Source organism: Eptatretus burgeri, chromosome 3, assembly GCF_056783735.1.
Source record: "Eptatretus burgeri isolate ZD-2024b chromosome 3, Ebu_testis_v1, whole genome shotgun sequence".
Taxonomy (NCBI): Eukaryota; Metazoa; Chordata; class Myxini; order Myxiniformes; family Myxinidae; genus Eptatretus; species Eptatretus burgeri.
This window is the reverse complement of record NC_140963.1, coordinates 142,754,545-142,769,544: the sequence shown is the minus strand read 5'-3', so window position 1 is coordinate 142,769,544 and position 15,000 is coordinate 142,754,545. Positions and strand designations below refer to the sequence as shown.

The window sequence follows — 15,000 nt, the reverse complement described above, 5'->3', positions numbered from 1 at the left end:
CAACCCATGGCATGACGTTTGGTCGAAAGGCGAAGGTGGTGGGAGTTTGCTGCGGTAGTTTGGGAAGGGTGTTGGTGGTGGCGATTTGGTTGCCGTCGGGCGTCGTTTGAGAATGGCGGTGAAGCGATGTTTGCGGGGTGGAGTTGTGGAGGTAAAGAGGCGAAGGTGGTGGTTCTTGAGTTGTAGTTGTTTGGGAATGATGTTGGTGGTGGTGATTTGGTTGTTGGGGGATGATTGGTCCAAAATAATGATAGAGAAAAGAAAAACGGCTAACTCAAAGGATCACAGCCCTGTGAACACGGAAATTCCCTTTAAACAACGGTGGGGAAATCTAGCTACACATATACTTATTGTCATAACTGATCTAAGGACCCCTCATGGTGTATTGCGAATTTCCACAGCCGTAACAATATGCTTGTGATAGTCAACATCTCTCTGGCTATTCTCAGAGAGCTTCCTCAGTGCTGGTGAGCCTGGCAATTCACTCAGGCAGATTGGCAGGGACTGGAAGCAACCATCTGTCTTCAGGACTGGTCTCCCATATCAACTGCCGCTGATACTGTATTAACTCAGCCTGGGAATTATTCCACAGAAACCTGCTCTCTCTTATGCACAGATTCATCCCATCTCGTCTTCAGTTATCCCACCCTTTTTCCAACACATGGTATGCTGAATCTTGTGGTGAGGCAGTTGCTTGGAAACAACTTGCCTTCTCTTTCTAGAAAGCAAATTCAACCAAAGGCAACTGGAGATCATTCCAAAAAGCCTGCAACACGTGTGTGTGTCCACTCTCAGGAGAGCCAGAAAAAAACATCTTCCCAAACTCAAGATTTAACTTTCAAACTTGTCTCCCTCCTCTTAAACTTGGTGGCACCTTGTTGAGTCTGTCTCTGGTGTATGCTTCCCCTCCATCCCTTCCCTCACTTCAAACGGCACCACAGCCGACTCTGTTCTCGAGAAGGTCGAAAGCCTCAATTCTGTGTTTGCTTCCAAATTTTGTGTCCCCAACCCCATATTCTCCATACCCACCCTTCCCAGTCAAACCCAACTGCTCCTGGACTCTGCATACTTTTCAGCTGAGAAGGTGGAGAGGTTTCTGCCAACCCTCGACTCTGATTCTGCAACGGGACCAGATGGCATCAGCTGACGGCACCTAAAAACCTGCTCTGCTGACCTTGCGCATCCTCTCTCTGCTGCTTACACCAGGTCATGTCATCTTCAATCTTCTTGGAAATCAGTGAAAATCACTGCATTGATGCCAACGTCATTAAAAAGGTGCAAAAACGCATCCCCTTAAAGATCCACAGAATCAGAAATTCATGTTTGGTTTTAATGAATAAATATGGCTTCACTGAACACTCAATCGTTGTTCTTTTTTTTCTTGAATAAATATCTTGAAATGAAAATTTTCGTGTTTTTTGGAGTCATTGTGTTCTTCATTGGTCCTGCATCAAAAAAACGACGATGAGATTATGTCAGACATCACATGACCCGCTACGTCTTCTTCAGAACACTTTCGCTTCCGGACTTGTGTTTACGTGCGACCTACATATACTTTATACATAGAAACACCATAATTGCGTCATCGGTTTTTTTTAAAAACTGAAGCAATTGAAAGCCGACGTGATCCCCTTGAACATTAGAGATCGTTGTTATCTAATGGAGGAGAAAAGGGCCAGAAAAGTGCCAGAAACTAAGGGTAAGTAGCGTACTGTTTCCCTGGAGGTTGTACAGTTGTGTTCAATCAGTGTTAATTAACCTGTTGTACATCACTCACTCACTCACTACATGTACATGTACATTGTCAGGATAGTCCCATCCAGTATGGTAATAAGCTGCGCCGCTGGTGTTCTTTACCACGTTCCAGCTCTATGACTTACCACTTTTTTTTTTTTTTTTTTTTTTTGTATACCTTGGTCGAGGCTCGTATGAGAGCTAACACACAACTCACAGCAAGGAGGCATGAGACAAGAGGGGCGGGAGTGGAAGGGACAAATCATTGGGGAACAGACACAGGTGAACTGTGGAAGGGAGAGGGATGGGGATGGGACGGGGAACATGGCGAGGAGAAGATGGACATTACAGGGACTTTCAGGAAGGAAAGCAGGAGAATTGAAGGAAGTGGGCTTGGGTGGATTATCGGGGGTAGAAAAGATCGAGGATTTGGATGGGGGAAGATAAGAGGGGGTGGTGAACAGCTGTTTTGAAAGCCTGGAGGGAAGAATGGGAAAGAATAGAGTGAGGAAGTTTATTCCAAAGGCGCGAAACAAGACGGATGAAAGAGTGAAGATGAGCAGTGATTCGTGATTTTGGTAGTTTTACCAGAAGGGGGTTGTTGGCGGACCTTGAGCGCCCTGTGGAAATGTGGTTGGGACAAATCGCAGAGAGAGCAGGGGGGGCAAGGCTGGAGAGGAGTCGGTAGAAGACAGAAAGACCACCGACCAACCTGCGGTGATTGAGTGAGAGGCCCAAAGACTCAGCTTCATTGCGGGAGATGTCAATGATCTTAAAAGCCCTGGTTTCGACAGCGTGAAGTCGAGAAAGGTGGGAGGCAGGAGCACCAGCCCAGAGGGGAGAGCAGTACTCCATCAGGCTACGGACAAAAGCTTTGTAAGTGGTCAGGAGCTCAAGAGGGCCGAGGAAGGACTTTGCACGACGGAGGATTCCCAGTCGGCGACTGGCTTTTGAGACAAGGTTGGAAATGTGACTTTCCCAGGAAAGGTCATGGCAGATAGTGAGACCCAGAAGCTTGAAAGAAAAGACTTCTTCCAGAGGATTGTTGAGAAAGTGGATGGGGGGTTTTCTAAACGGTCCTTTCGAAGAGACATAGTGAGAGTGTGAGATTTGTCTGGATTGAAAGACATGTTCCACGTGTTGGACCAGTTTGTGATTTTATCCAGATCTGCAGTGAGCGAAGAAGCTGCTGCTTGCCGGTCTGAGGGATGACAGATGGTACGGCAGAGGGTGGAGTCATCGGCAAAGAGAAATAGAGGATTTTCCAGAGAGTCCGAGAGATCATTGATGAAAACCAGAAAAAGAACAGGGCCCAGAACGCTACCTTGAGGAACTCCAGCCTGCACAGGAAGAGGGGATGAAAGAACTCCATTTAGGGCCACACGTTGACTGCGACAGGAGAGGAAGTCTGCGAGCCATGAGTGGAGATGGCCTTGAATACCATGGGAAGAGAGTTTGGTGAGTAGGGCAGGGTGCCAGACTGTGTCAAAAGCACGTGATATGTCCAGGGATACGGCTCGGATTTCCTGTCTGGCATTGAGGACCTCCATCCATTGATGGGAGAGCAGTAGCAGCATATCTAGGGTAGAGTGACCTGGTCTGAAACCAAATTGATGATTGGAAATCAAGCCATTGGAGAAGAGGAAGGATTTCATGTCTGAAGCGATGATGGATTCCATAACCTTGCTGATGATTGGGAGAAGGCTGATTGGTCTGTAGTTACAGGGATCTGTTTTTGCACCTTTTTATGCAGGGCAGTGATGTTAGCAGATTTCCAAGCAGATGGCAGATGACCTTGGGCAAATGAGAGGGTGAATAGAACAGAGAGAGGGTGAGCAAGAGCAGAAGAGCAGGCTTTGAGGACACGTGGGCTGATGCCGTCTGGACCGGTTGCAGAATCTGACTCGAGGTTTGAAAGCAAGCTCTCCACCTTGTCAGGAGAAAAGGATACAGAGTCCAGGGACAGTTGGGTGCGACTGGGTAAAGTGGGTAGAGATAGTGATGGGTTTAGGACACAAGATTTAGCTGCAAACACCGAGTTTAGACATTCAGCTTTATCACGTGTGGAATCAGCAGTGCGGCCATTTGAGGTAAGGGAGGGGATGGAGGGGGAACATACACCAGAAACAGATTTGATTAAACGCCACCAGGATTTTGAGGAGGGAGAGAGGTTTGAGAGTTCAGACTTGAGATGAGAAAGATGTTGTTTTCTGGCTCTCCTGAGGGTAGATACACACTTGTTCCGAGCTTTGTGGAAAGAACTGAGATTGCCCTCAGTTGGGTTTGCTTTCCATGAGGCAAAGGCAAGTTGTTTCAGGACAACTGCCTCGCCACAAGCTTCAGTAAACCAAGGGCGGGAGGAAGGGTAAGACAACTGAACACGAGAGGGGATAAATCTGTGCATGAGGGAGAGCAAGTTTCTTTGAAAGAATTCCCAGGATGAGTTGATGTTTGAGAAAGTAGTGATAGGAGACCAGTCTGTAAGTTTGATGGCTGCTCGGAGACCCTGCCAGTCGGCTTGAGTGAAATGCCAGACTCGACGGCGGTGAGGTGGTTCTCTGATAACAGCCAGAGAGATGTCCACTTTAACAAGGACGTGGTCAGAAGAACCAATTGGAGCAAAGGAAGAGCAGCAGATATTGTCAGGGAAATTTGTCAAAATCAGATCCAGAAGAGATGGAGTACCATTGGTTGAGATCCGGGTCGGGAAGTTGACCGATTGAGTCAGTCCCAATGAGTCGCAGAAAGCTTTTGCTGATGTCCCATGGCAGGTGAGAGAGGTACCCACACCTAGCCAACTGGCGTGATGACAATTGAAGTCGCCACATAAGAGGAAGAGAGAGTTTGGATGAGAAGATAGAAGATGGTCCATGTTTTCGGAGAGTGAGGTGTAGATGGAGTCATCACTGTTCGGTGGACGGTACAGTACACATATAAACATGAGGTGGGAGTGGAGGGGAAGCCGAAGCCAGAGGTATTCCTGGGGGTGTGGGGGAGTGAGAGCAGTGCAGGGAGAGTGAGGAATAGAGTCTTTGATGAAGAGAGCAACACCTCCACCAGGACGAGACTCAGGTCTGTCATACCGTAAGAGGGAGTAACCAGGGAGAGATACTTGGGAGTCAGACACGTCTTGGGAGAGGAAAGTTTCTGTTAGGCAGATAATGTCTGGTTTGTCAGTGGCAACCTGTATGGAAAGATCTGAAAGGTTTGAGCGAAGGCCCCGGATATTTGAGGTCCACACTTTTAATGAAGAGGTAGGGGAGGAGGCTTTGGGTGCAGGAGGTGGAGGGGCGGGGGAGGGTAGGACGAGGGAAGAGGGGGAGGTAAGGAGGGTTGCTGAAGGAGTGTGGGGTATTGCAGAATAGCGAGGGGAGGGGGCCGAATGAGGAGGAGAAAAGGCTCTGTGGTGCTGGGAGAGAGGGGGGACAAGAGACAAGGAAGATGGCAGTTGAGGATTTGAGGAGGTGGAGTGAAGAGATGGAGGTGAGAGGGCAGTGGAGGGAGGCAGGTTGGTGGATGAGAGGGGGGCAACTTAGAGAAGGAAGAGTGAGGGGGATGAAAGGTGGGAGAAAGGTGAGTGGGGAATTTTTGAAAGAGGTGAGAGGGAGGCTTGGAGGGAGAAGAGTGGGATGGTTGCTTTGAGAGTGAGAGTGAAGGGTGAGGGGGGTGAGTTGGCACTGAAGTTGGAAAAAAAGAATGGTTGATGGAAAGCGAGCATCCATGGCAAACTGTGGTTTTTAAAAGTTTTAGGTCAGAGATGCGATTTAACACAATTCTTGATGGATGCAATGAAGGCGAATTCAGAGCATGGAGAGAAGAAGCGCTGTAATAGTTGGATTTTTTAGGCAAGGAATGAAGGAGAGGTCGAAATGAGAGCAGTCTGTTAAAATAGCAGAAGAGTAGTGCATTGTGAAACAGTAAAGAGTACCACATGTGTGAGAGAGGAAGATGAAGCATTATAAGATCGTTTTTGTTGTAATATTAATGTATGAGAGAATTCAACAGATTAGGTCATGGAAGTGTAAAAAAAAAAAAAAAAAAATCGAGGAAGACGAGGAGGAAGTTAAGAGGAAGAAGAAGTAGCAGAATCGGGAGAAGTTGAGCGTGTTGTTGTTGTTGTTGTTGGGTATATTTTTTTATTTTTTATTTTTTTTTGAGATAAGAAAGAGATTAGTTGGGAGAATGGGGGATGTTTGGAAAGTGGGGAGGATGAAAATTGAAGGTAATGGGGAGGATAGAAATTGAAGGTAATGGGGAGAAAAAACAAACAAACAAACAAAAAAAAACGATCGAACACCGAGTGGAACCGGTAGGCCTCAAGCCTAGGACTAGGCCTCAAACACCAGGTAAGAACGTCGACATAAATACTCACAAAATAGCACGATTTTTGAAACAAAACCGAACTAGGAACACACATTAACATGTAGGTGAGAAAATTAAACAGTTAAAACGGGACAAATAACAACCGGAACTTAACTTTGAGAAAGTCAGCAGGGAGCCCCGAAGGAGACCTCTTGCCGCTCAAAACCGGAACCGGAACACTTACCAGTTGTTATTGGTGAGTCTTTCCCTGATGTCATCCCTCATGTTGTGCACGCCAGGTATATCATGACCATTATCATCCCCAATTTCCACCTCGGGTTCATGCATGTACGGTCTGACGGCACCTTCTACAAATTATTTTGATTATCATTGTAATCTGAGGATTCTTGATCAAAATGTTATTTGTCAAATTCATTTTCTGACGAGTCTGAAGTGAGTTGCGCAGCTATTATTATTTGCACGCCGAGACAATTGTACTTGTGATGACGTCACACAGGATGCAATGGCCATGGAGGTTTTCTGGAATTTTTAGGGGTGGTTCCAGCTGGGTTAGTTTTTTTTTTAAACTTAAACACCTCAAACAATTATTAGCATTAAAAAAAACACATTCAGTTCTTTGTTTATTACTTACAAATCAACATTGCATCAAAATTTTTTAGATCCTCCTGGAGGATCTCTAAGTCTTTCTCACGTTGTTGTTCTTCATCTTCTTCTTGTGGACTTTTTTGTTTCACAGCCTACAGTTTTCATTGAAACTTCCTGAAAATTGGCGTGTACATGTAAAAATACCCTGCGCAGACAGTAACCATCTCCGATTTTGAAAATTCCTCCTAGAAAAAAGTTATAACGTCAAAATATCTCCGCCAATGGAAATCGCCTAAAACTTATCTCAAACTAGGCAAGCGTTTTGAATTCTGTTTGCGGGAATCAAACATGGCATTAACAGAGATGAATTATTACCGCACATATGATACATCACTATGATGTCATATCAATTTTTATGACGTCATTCCTATTTTTTGACATTTTTTGTTTCACAACCCAGAGTTTTCATCGGATCTTCGTGAAACTTGCCATGTATATGCAGAAAACCCACGTGCAGGCAGTAACCATCTCCGATTTTGGAAATTCTTCCTAGAAAATAAGTTGACGTCATACTATCGCCGCTAATGGAAATTGCCTATACCATTATCTCCGAAACTAGGCAAGCTGTTTGAATTTTGTTTGCGGGAATCAAGCTGGGCATTAGCACAGATAATTTATCGCAAACCTGATACATCACAATGACGTCATATTCGTTTTTATGACGTCATCATTAAGAGGATGATGATCTCAGCTCATTTGAGCTTGTTTTTATCAAGATTCTGTGAACAATTCACTTCAGACTGATCAGCTTACTTCCAATCATCAGCAAGGTCATGGAATCCATCATTGCTGTTGATATGAAATCCTTTCTTTCGTCCAACAACCTCATTTCAGAACACCAATTTGGATTTAGACAAGTTCACTTCACCTTGGATATGGTGCTTCTACTCACCTCTCTGGTCATATCTTGTGCTTTTGATTCAGTCTGGCATTCTGTCAGTCTTGCTCTCCAAACTCTCTCAACACCACACATGGTTTACTGACCTCCTCTACTCTCACAGCCAAAGTGTTGCTCTCAAAGGAATCCTTTCATCTCCTCTCTCTGGCAAGGATGGAGTGCCCCAAGGCAGTGTTCCTATTCCTCATCTTCATAAATGATCTCTCTGACTGTAAAATCCCCTGTACCTATTTGCTGATGAGTCTACCCTCTGCTGTGACACCCCTCATCCTTCAGCTCGGAAGTTCCCTCTCTTCAAACCTTGATAAATATCACAAGTTGGTCAAACACTTGGAACGTGCCTTTCAATTCAAACAAATCAGACGCTTGTGTTTGTTCTCTCTCGTTCTGTCTCTGTCTCTGTCTCTGTCTCTGTCTCTGTCTCTGTCTCTCTCTCTCTCTTCAAAATTGGCTTCCAAAGCCAGTCGCCGACTAGGCATCTTCTGTCGTAAAAGTTCTTTCTTGGCACACCTGTGCTCCTGTTCACCAACAAAGCTTTCATCCACAGCTTGATGGAGGATGCCCCGTCACTCTCCCCTCTGGGCTGGCTCCTCTACCTCACACCTTGCTCAGATTGACGCCGTGGAAACAAAGACCTTCAAGATCATTGAAATCTCCTGCGCTGAATTTGAGTCTGGAGGCCTATCACTCTCCCATCACAGACAGGTGGCCTCTCTGTCTTCTATTGCCTCCTTTCTGGTCTTGCACCCTTCAGTCTTTCTGTTTTGTCCTTCCCTCCCCACCCATGTTCCTGCAGGGTGCATATGGTCCACCATCAACTCCATTCTGGCGAAACCAAACAAATCCAGGATCAATGCTCACTTCCACTCATGTGTTCCTCTTTTTTCCTGCCTGTGGAACCAACTTCCACATTTTCTTCAATCTCATTCTTCCCTGCAGGTCTTCAAGACAGCTGTTCACCACCCTCTCAGATCGTCCCCAATCCAAAACCATGATCTTTTCTACCTTCGTTAATCCACCCACCTCCTTCAAAATTGATTTATACCAACCATCGATTTATACCAACCAATGATTGATACCAACCATCGAATTATACCAACCATTGATTTATACCTTATCGTCCCCCATCCAAATCCTCGATCTTTTCTACCCCTGTTAATCCACCCCAACCCACCTCCTTCAAATTCCCTGCTTTCCTTCCTGAAAATCTCTGTAGTACCATCTTGTTTACCCCATGCACCCCGCCCCATCCCTCTCCCTTTCAGATGTCCTATTGTATCTGTTCCCCACTATTTTGTGCATCCCTCTCACGCCCCTCTTGTCTCCTGCCTTGTTATACGTTTCTGTGTATTAGCTCTTACACGAACCTCAACTTGGAATACAAAAAAAGGCATGTCATTAGTTTATTGACACCGTGGGCACGTATGATCGGTAGTGGGTTAAGGGGTTATCGATTGTATTGCTTCTTATATATTCCTTCCCTTGTGTTGTTTGTTTTTTTAAATATACCTGGTCTTTGGGGTGAATTTTGGACGTGGTCACTGCTTCATTTGGTGGTTCTGAGGACCCATTAAGGGATGAATTAGTTGCAATCAACACCTCTCATTTTTAACCTTTCCTTCTGTAAGCACCACGCACATGCCAGTCTGAATCCCCTTCCCTCTCTCCAATCTCCCATGCATACATAATAAATAAATAGACTATGCTGCCATATCCACATCCCACAACCCCATGAAAATGATCCCTCTCCGTACCCCCCAAAGAATTGAGGAGCCATACCTTGATGCAATTTAATTGTGTTATTTTGAGCCTTCAAGAGCTTTGTTGAACTTTCATATAAAATCTAAAATGTGATCAATGAACAAATTAGAAAACATTTCATTATATTGGAGCTTCCAAATGTTTGAGGGAAATGAAAACATTAGAAATCTCACAGTCCATCGTGGAGCGAATATGGTGGCACAGGCACTGTACTATACCCTCCTCTGGTATTAACCAGGTGAGATGACTGAAGTTGAATTTTCTGATTCCAGGAATGGTGATCTCATCAGCGTGGAAAATGAAGAATAAAATAATCACCGGTTGGATGTAGTAATGGAGGGATTACAAAATTACATCCAATAGACGAGGGAGGACCAGGTTCAGATTTTGGAAACTCGTTATGTATACAAAAGTATATTGAACAAAGGTAAACAAAGCACCGATACCAATACCGATGCTTGCAGTCTTGGATGAAGATAAAAATGAGAATTCCAGCATTTTGTTTTGATGGTTTCCTTTGATGATTTAACTTTTTGTTGTTGGGAATTAGAATCTAGAACATGAACAATTATAATTCTTTTGTCGTATAAAATAGTTTTGTATTTACAATGCTGGTTAACTAAAGAGTAGACAAATGTCAACTTGATTCCTAATTTGAGTACAAACGGCACATAACTAGTAAGTCACCATGGGTCAGAAGCAGTCATCATTGGACAATAGGATGGCTGACTGGTAGGATAGAGATCCGTCCAGACAAGCGGAAGCTGGCTGGGCAGGTCAAGATGAAGAACCTGTATGATTGGTCCTATAGAGACAGAGAGACAGAGATAGAGACTTTTGTATCTTTTTATTATAAAAATAGAAAAGAAAGCCCCCAAACGGGAGTTACATTTTCATTTGAGAGAAAGAAGGAAAACCAAGAAACAGTTTCTGAAGAAAGGAAAGGATGAATCGGGTGGATTATATACAGAACATTTCACAAAAGGATAAACATTCCTCTCGGACTTTGCAAATAACTTATTTTATACACCATTTTGATTCGAACTGCGGTAATCTTCCAGTTGCTGAAAAGAAAGCAAAATCCAATTTAACACGACTTGTTACAAGGTTTTGGAACAAAAACAAAGCATCTTCATCATTTACTCCAACACCATCAAGTTTTCTTTTCCTTGAATTATTTACTGCCATCTTTGCCTGAGCAAGCGGGAAATTGGCTAACACAGCATTCGAATTTTTGTGTGGGATATCCAATCCGTAGATGAACACACAAGTGTTAAAAAACAAACCAAACCTCACAAAACAATTCTGAAGTAAAATAAATAAAGGTGCCAACCGTTGGCATTCAACATAGATGTGAAAAAGGTTTTCAGATTTCTTATAAAAAGGACATTCATCTACAAGCAGATTTGAAAAACGGTGCAACAAGTGATTAGAAGGAAGGATCCAGTGTACTAGTCTCCATTGGAGGTCACCATGTCGTGGTGGTACAGGAGGGTGATAAAAACCTTTCCAGTTAGGAAAATAAGGGGGAGAACAAGGTAAAAGGTCTCTCCATCGAACCTTCTGCTGTGTTATTTGCCGTTGCGAAAGAAATTTTAAACAACCCAAATAAAGGTCTTTTTGTTTGGGAAGGCCATTGAAGCCTACGTTAAAAGGAGGATAAGGAAGAGGGCTGGCAAGAGAAAAAGCACATACGAGTTCAGGAAAGGTAGAGAGAGAAGGTATTCAATGTGCATTTTGTTCATTGCTTTGGTCGTCCTGCTCCCAAGCAAGTGCGAACTGTGTGCATGTCCAAAGCACACTACCTAATATGCATGCCACGATTCGAGAGGATCGCACACCGACCAGGCTTGCCAATGCATCAGCTCCGATCCAGCTGCCGTTTGGGCTGAGAAGATCTGCGACAGATTTAACGCCCTTGTCGGTAAAGCGTTGAATAAAACACCGATCAGCAGGCATATCATGGAAAAGGGAGTTGTAGAACAAAGGTTCTTCCAGAAACATCTGTTTCGTGCAAAAATGTGTAGCTCTTGTTATTGTCAGAGCTTGCCATGCATTTAGTATGCTCTGATAGAAACCAGAGAGGGGGGATGTGTCGATTTTGGAAAGGTCCATCAGGAAAGGAGAGTGGTCATAGCCTACCCTCCCAGCCTGTTGCAAAAGGTGACGAGCGACGTTGACCCATGGTGGAGAGGGTCGCGTGTATAGCATGCGAAGAGCAACCGAGAGTCGAAAGGCCATTAGCCGGCTCTCTATGTCGACCAGGCCTTATCCTCCATCGGTCAGTGGTAAACTGATGACCCCAGGTTGCAGCCAGTGTTTTCCATCCCATAAAAAGGACACAAAGCACTTCTGGAGCTGTTGAAGCAACGCCGCTGGAGGATGCGACACGAAGAAGCTGTGCCATAAGGTAGAGGCCACCAGTGTGTTGATGACCAAGACCCTTCCACAATATGACAGTTGTGTGATCAGACCTTTCCATTTTTGCAGTTTACCCTCAACAAACTCAAGCAGACCAGCCCAATTCTTTGCTACTGTGGTATTATTACCTAAGAACACTCCAAGGTACTTCACACCATCATTGGCCTATGGCAGTGGAGCAGGAAGTCTTGGCGCCAAGTAGCACAATGGACCGAGCCAAAGGGCGCTCGTTTTGTTCCAATTTACTTTGGCTGAAGAAGCCTTTTCAAACAAGGACAAACAATAACGAACGATGTTAATGTCATTGATATCTTGTACGAATACACATATGTCATCGGCGTATGCCAGTACCTCGATGGGCCATTCAGGCTGGGACAAACTAACCCCTGTTAGTCTACAGCACAAAGAAACCAGTAGGGGTTCGATGGAGAGAGCATAAAGTATCCCGGAAAGAGGGCAACCTTGTCTAATTCCCTCGTTAATAGACAAAGGTTCAACAAGTTCATTGTTTATCTTAAGCACACTATAAATATTATTGTATAGTATTTTAATATAAGAGATGAAGGTTGAACAAAGTCCAAACCGCTCAAGTACTTCAAAAAGGTACCGATGGTCAACACGGTCAAAGGCTTTCTCCTGATCAAGGAGAAGAAGTCCTAAATCTTTAGGGATTTCCTTGCACAGTTCAATGATGTCTCTCACAAGGGAGATGTTGTCATAAATGGAACGTTTTCGGACACAGTAACATTGGTCTTCTTTCAACAACGAGGATAAATAAGGAGTAAGTCGCGATGCCAGGGCTTTTGAAAATATCTTAGAGTCCGTACATAACAGGGAGATAGGACGCCAATTTTCAATACACAACACGTCTCCCTCTTTGGGATGAGGGTAAGAAGAGCTCGTCGGCAACTCTGAGGTAGCTCTCCAAGCTGGCAGCTTGCGTTCAAGGTCTTAATGAGTTCTGGACCCAATAAGTGCCAAAACTTCTTGTAAAATTCGGTTGTAAGTCCATCCAATCCAGGTGCTTTCCCAATGGCAAAGCCGTGCAGGGCAGTGCCAAGTTCATCCAAGGTGATGGGTCTTTCCAGTTGGGAACGCCCATCTTCACACAACACTGGCAGGCCTACGGAGATCGAGGCGACACTGACAGGATTTATTTGTTCCAGTGAATATATTTTCGAAAAGTATTCCTTCACGAAAAGTTTGATTTCTGATTGTGTCAAGGTAATGGATGAATCTGCTAATCGCAGCTGAGAAAGCTGTTTACTGGGAAGACGTTTTCTAAGGAAAACAAGTACTTGGTTGGTACGTCTGCTTCATTCAGGTGTCGCACCCTCATCCGAACTAAGGCACCGCGTGCATCCTCTCGGTTATTTCCTTTAATAAGGACTGTTTCTCAGTTAAGGTTTTTTGTAAGTTACTATTATTTTGTCCGATGACCCGTTGGAGTTGTAAAATCTCAAACTGTAATATTTTCTTAACTTCATAGTCAGCCCTTGTTGAGAAAAAACGATACTGTTGACAGAACCCTTTAATTTGGGTTTTTACTAAATCCCACCATATCAACGGGTTAACGGAACAGCTTTGCTTCTGTTCTAGGAGAGCCATCCAGAAGGATTCAAAGGTCTGAATGAAGTTGATATGAGGTTTTCTAGTAAACTGTTATTGAATTTCCAGTGAGAGCTCCCTGGACGTGGTTTAGAGAGTTGAATATAGACTCGAGCGAGGGAATGGTCGGAGAAACCAGAAGGCACGATATCAGATTTATAAACTCCATGTAATAAATGAGAATTTACATAGATGCGATCAAGCCTCGCAAGTGAGATGTGGTTGTTTAAACAACGACACCATGTGTAAGACCGATCAGAAGGGTGCAGTATGCGCCAAATATCATGAAGATTATATTTCGCAATGCTGTTTGCAAAAAAGTTTTGCGGTACATGGTTGGGGTTCCGGCCCGTTTCGGTCACATGAAGCATTAACAGTACAGTTAAAGTCGCCACCAATAATTAGACAAGTCTGCAAATCCAGTGTTTGCAGGAATTTTCTCAGTTTGGCAAAAAAGGAGATCCACTCGTCATTTTTGCTTGGAGCGTACAGATTGAGGATAGTGAACTTGACCTGATTGATAGAGAAGGTCACGGAGACAAGGTGTCCATCAATAATACTCATAAATTTAAGGCAGGACAGATGGAAATGTTTCCCTAAGACAAACATGATGCCTGCCTTCGACGTGGAGTTGTTACTGAAGAGACATTCCTTGCCCATAAATAGTCGCCACTGAGCCTGAACAGATCGGACAGCATGGGTCTCTTGTAACAAAGCTATGTCAAGACCGTTGACCTCTACCAGCTGTTTAATTTGGATCTTGCGGAGCGGACTCCCACCACCATTGACGTTTATCGTTCCAATCTTGAAACTGGCCATGAGGAAAATAATAGCTTCTAAGAATAAGATCAGAAGTGGGATAATTGATTAGGATCCCTTCTCGCCTTGGCAATCAGTTTTTTTAAGCGGTGACAGTGTGTCTGGTGGAAACCGAATAAGTCAGGCGTACGTACGATAGCCTGAGCACACTCAAGGAAGGACGGTTGATCTGGAAAGTATTCCGTCAGGTATATATTGCGTTTCCTGTATGCATTTTGTAAGAAGAGTCTTATTTGTTCAGGGGGGTAGGACCTGGACTGGTGAGCTTCTCCACTGTTTCCACCTGACTGTTCCTGTTTGCTTCCTCCAGGTCAGATTCGTCAGAGTTGGTTTTAGTTTCCGAGTCACACAAGCTTGTACTGTCCTGCATATCGATACTGTCGTCAGTATTGACACACGGATCTGTGCTGGTTACCACGTCTATGTGCTCTTCCATTGTGAGAACATCTCCTGGTGAAGGAACGGAAATAATCGGGGGATTTGATGAAACGGAAACACCATCAGCGGATGTCGCAATATCGCTTCCCTCGACCGTAACGGTGTTATCGACCTCCAACGGCGTGGGGTATACAGTACTTTGGGGGTCTCTCGTAAAACATCCATTTTAACATTTCCTGCGTTTCCAGCTTCACCACGTGATGAACTGGGAGCCGTGGCAGGGTTAACATTTGTTTCACCATTTCCTGCTGACAATAATTCAGGGTTAACATTTACTGAAGTGACGGCAGCTTCATCACTAGTGGTCTGTGCATCACCGTCAATGGACTTTCCAATGGGAGAGTTTTTAACGA

General features: G+C 44.4%; 2 long non-coding RNA genes across 8 annotated transcripts in view; one reads left to right on the top strand and one right to left on the bottom strand.

The window, feature by feature from the left end:
* The window catches only part of LOC147031188 (uncharacterized), a 109,551-nt gene that overhangs the window by 32,891 nt on the left and 61,660 nt on the right, over positions 1–15,000 (top strand). For 2 of the 6 annotated variants that reach the window (XR_015056716.1, XR_015056715.1), the window contains exon 4: positions 1,039–1,871. The exons of 3 other annotated variants lie outside the window; for them this stretch is intronic. This is a non-coding gene — a long non-coding RNA (uncharacterized LOC147031188). Of the gene's footprint in view, positions 1–1,038; positions 1,874–15,000 lie in introns of those variants that run through there. One more of the 6 variants, XR_015056718.1, reaches the window with a different exon arrangement.
* Positions 9,956–15,000, bottom strand: part of LOC147031189 (uncharacterized) — a 39,663-nt gene continuing 34,618 nt past the window's right edge. For both annotated transcript variants that reach the window (XR_015056712.1, XR_015056713.1), the window contains exon 4: positions 9,956–11,259. This is a non-coding gene — a long non-coding RNA (uncharacterized LOC147031189). The remainder of the gene's footprint in view (positions 11,260–15,000) is intronic.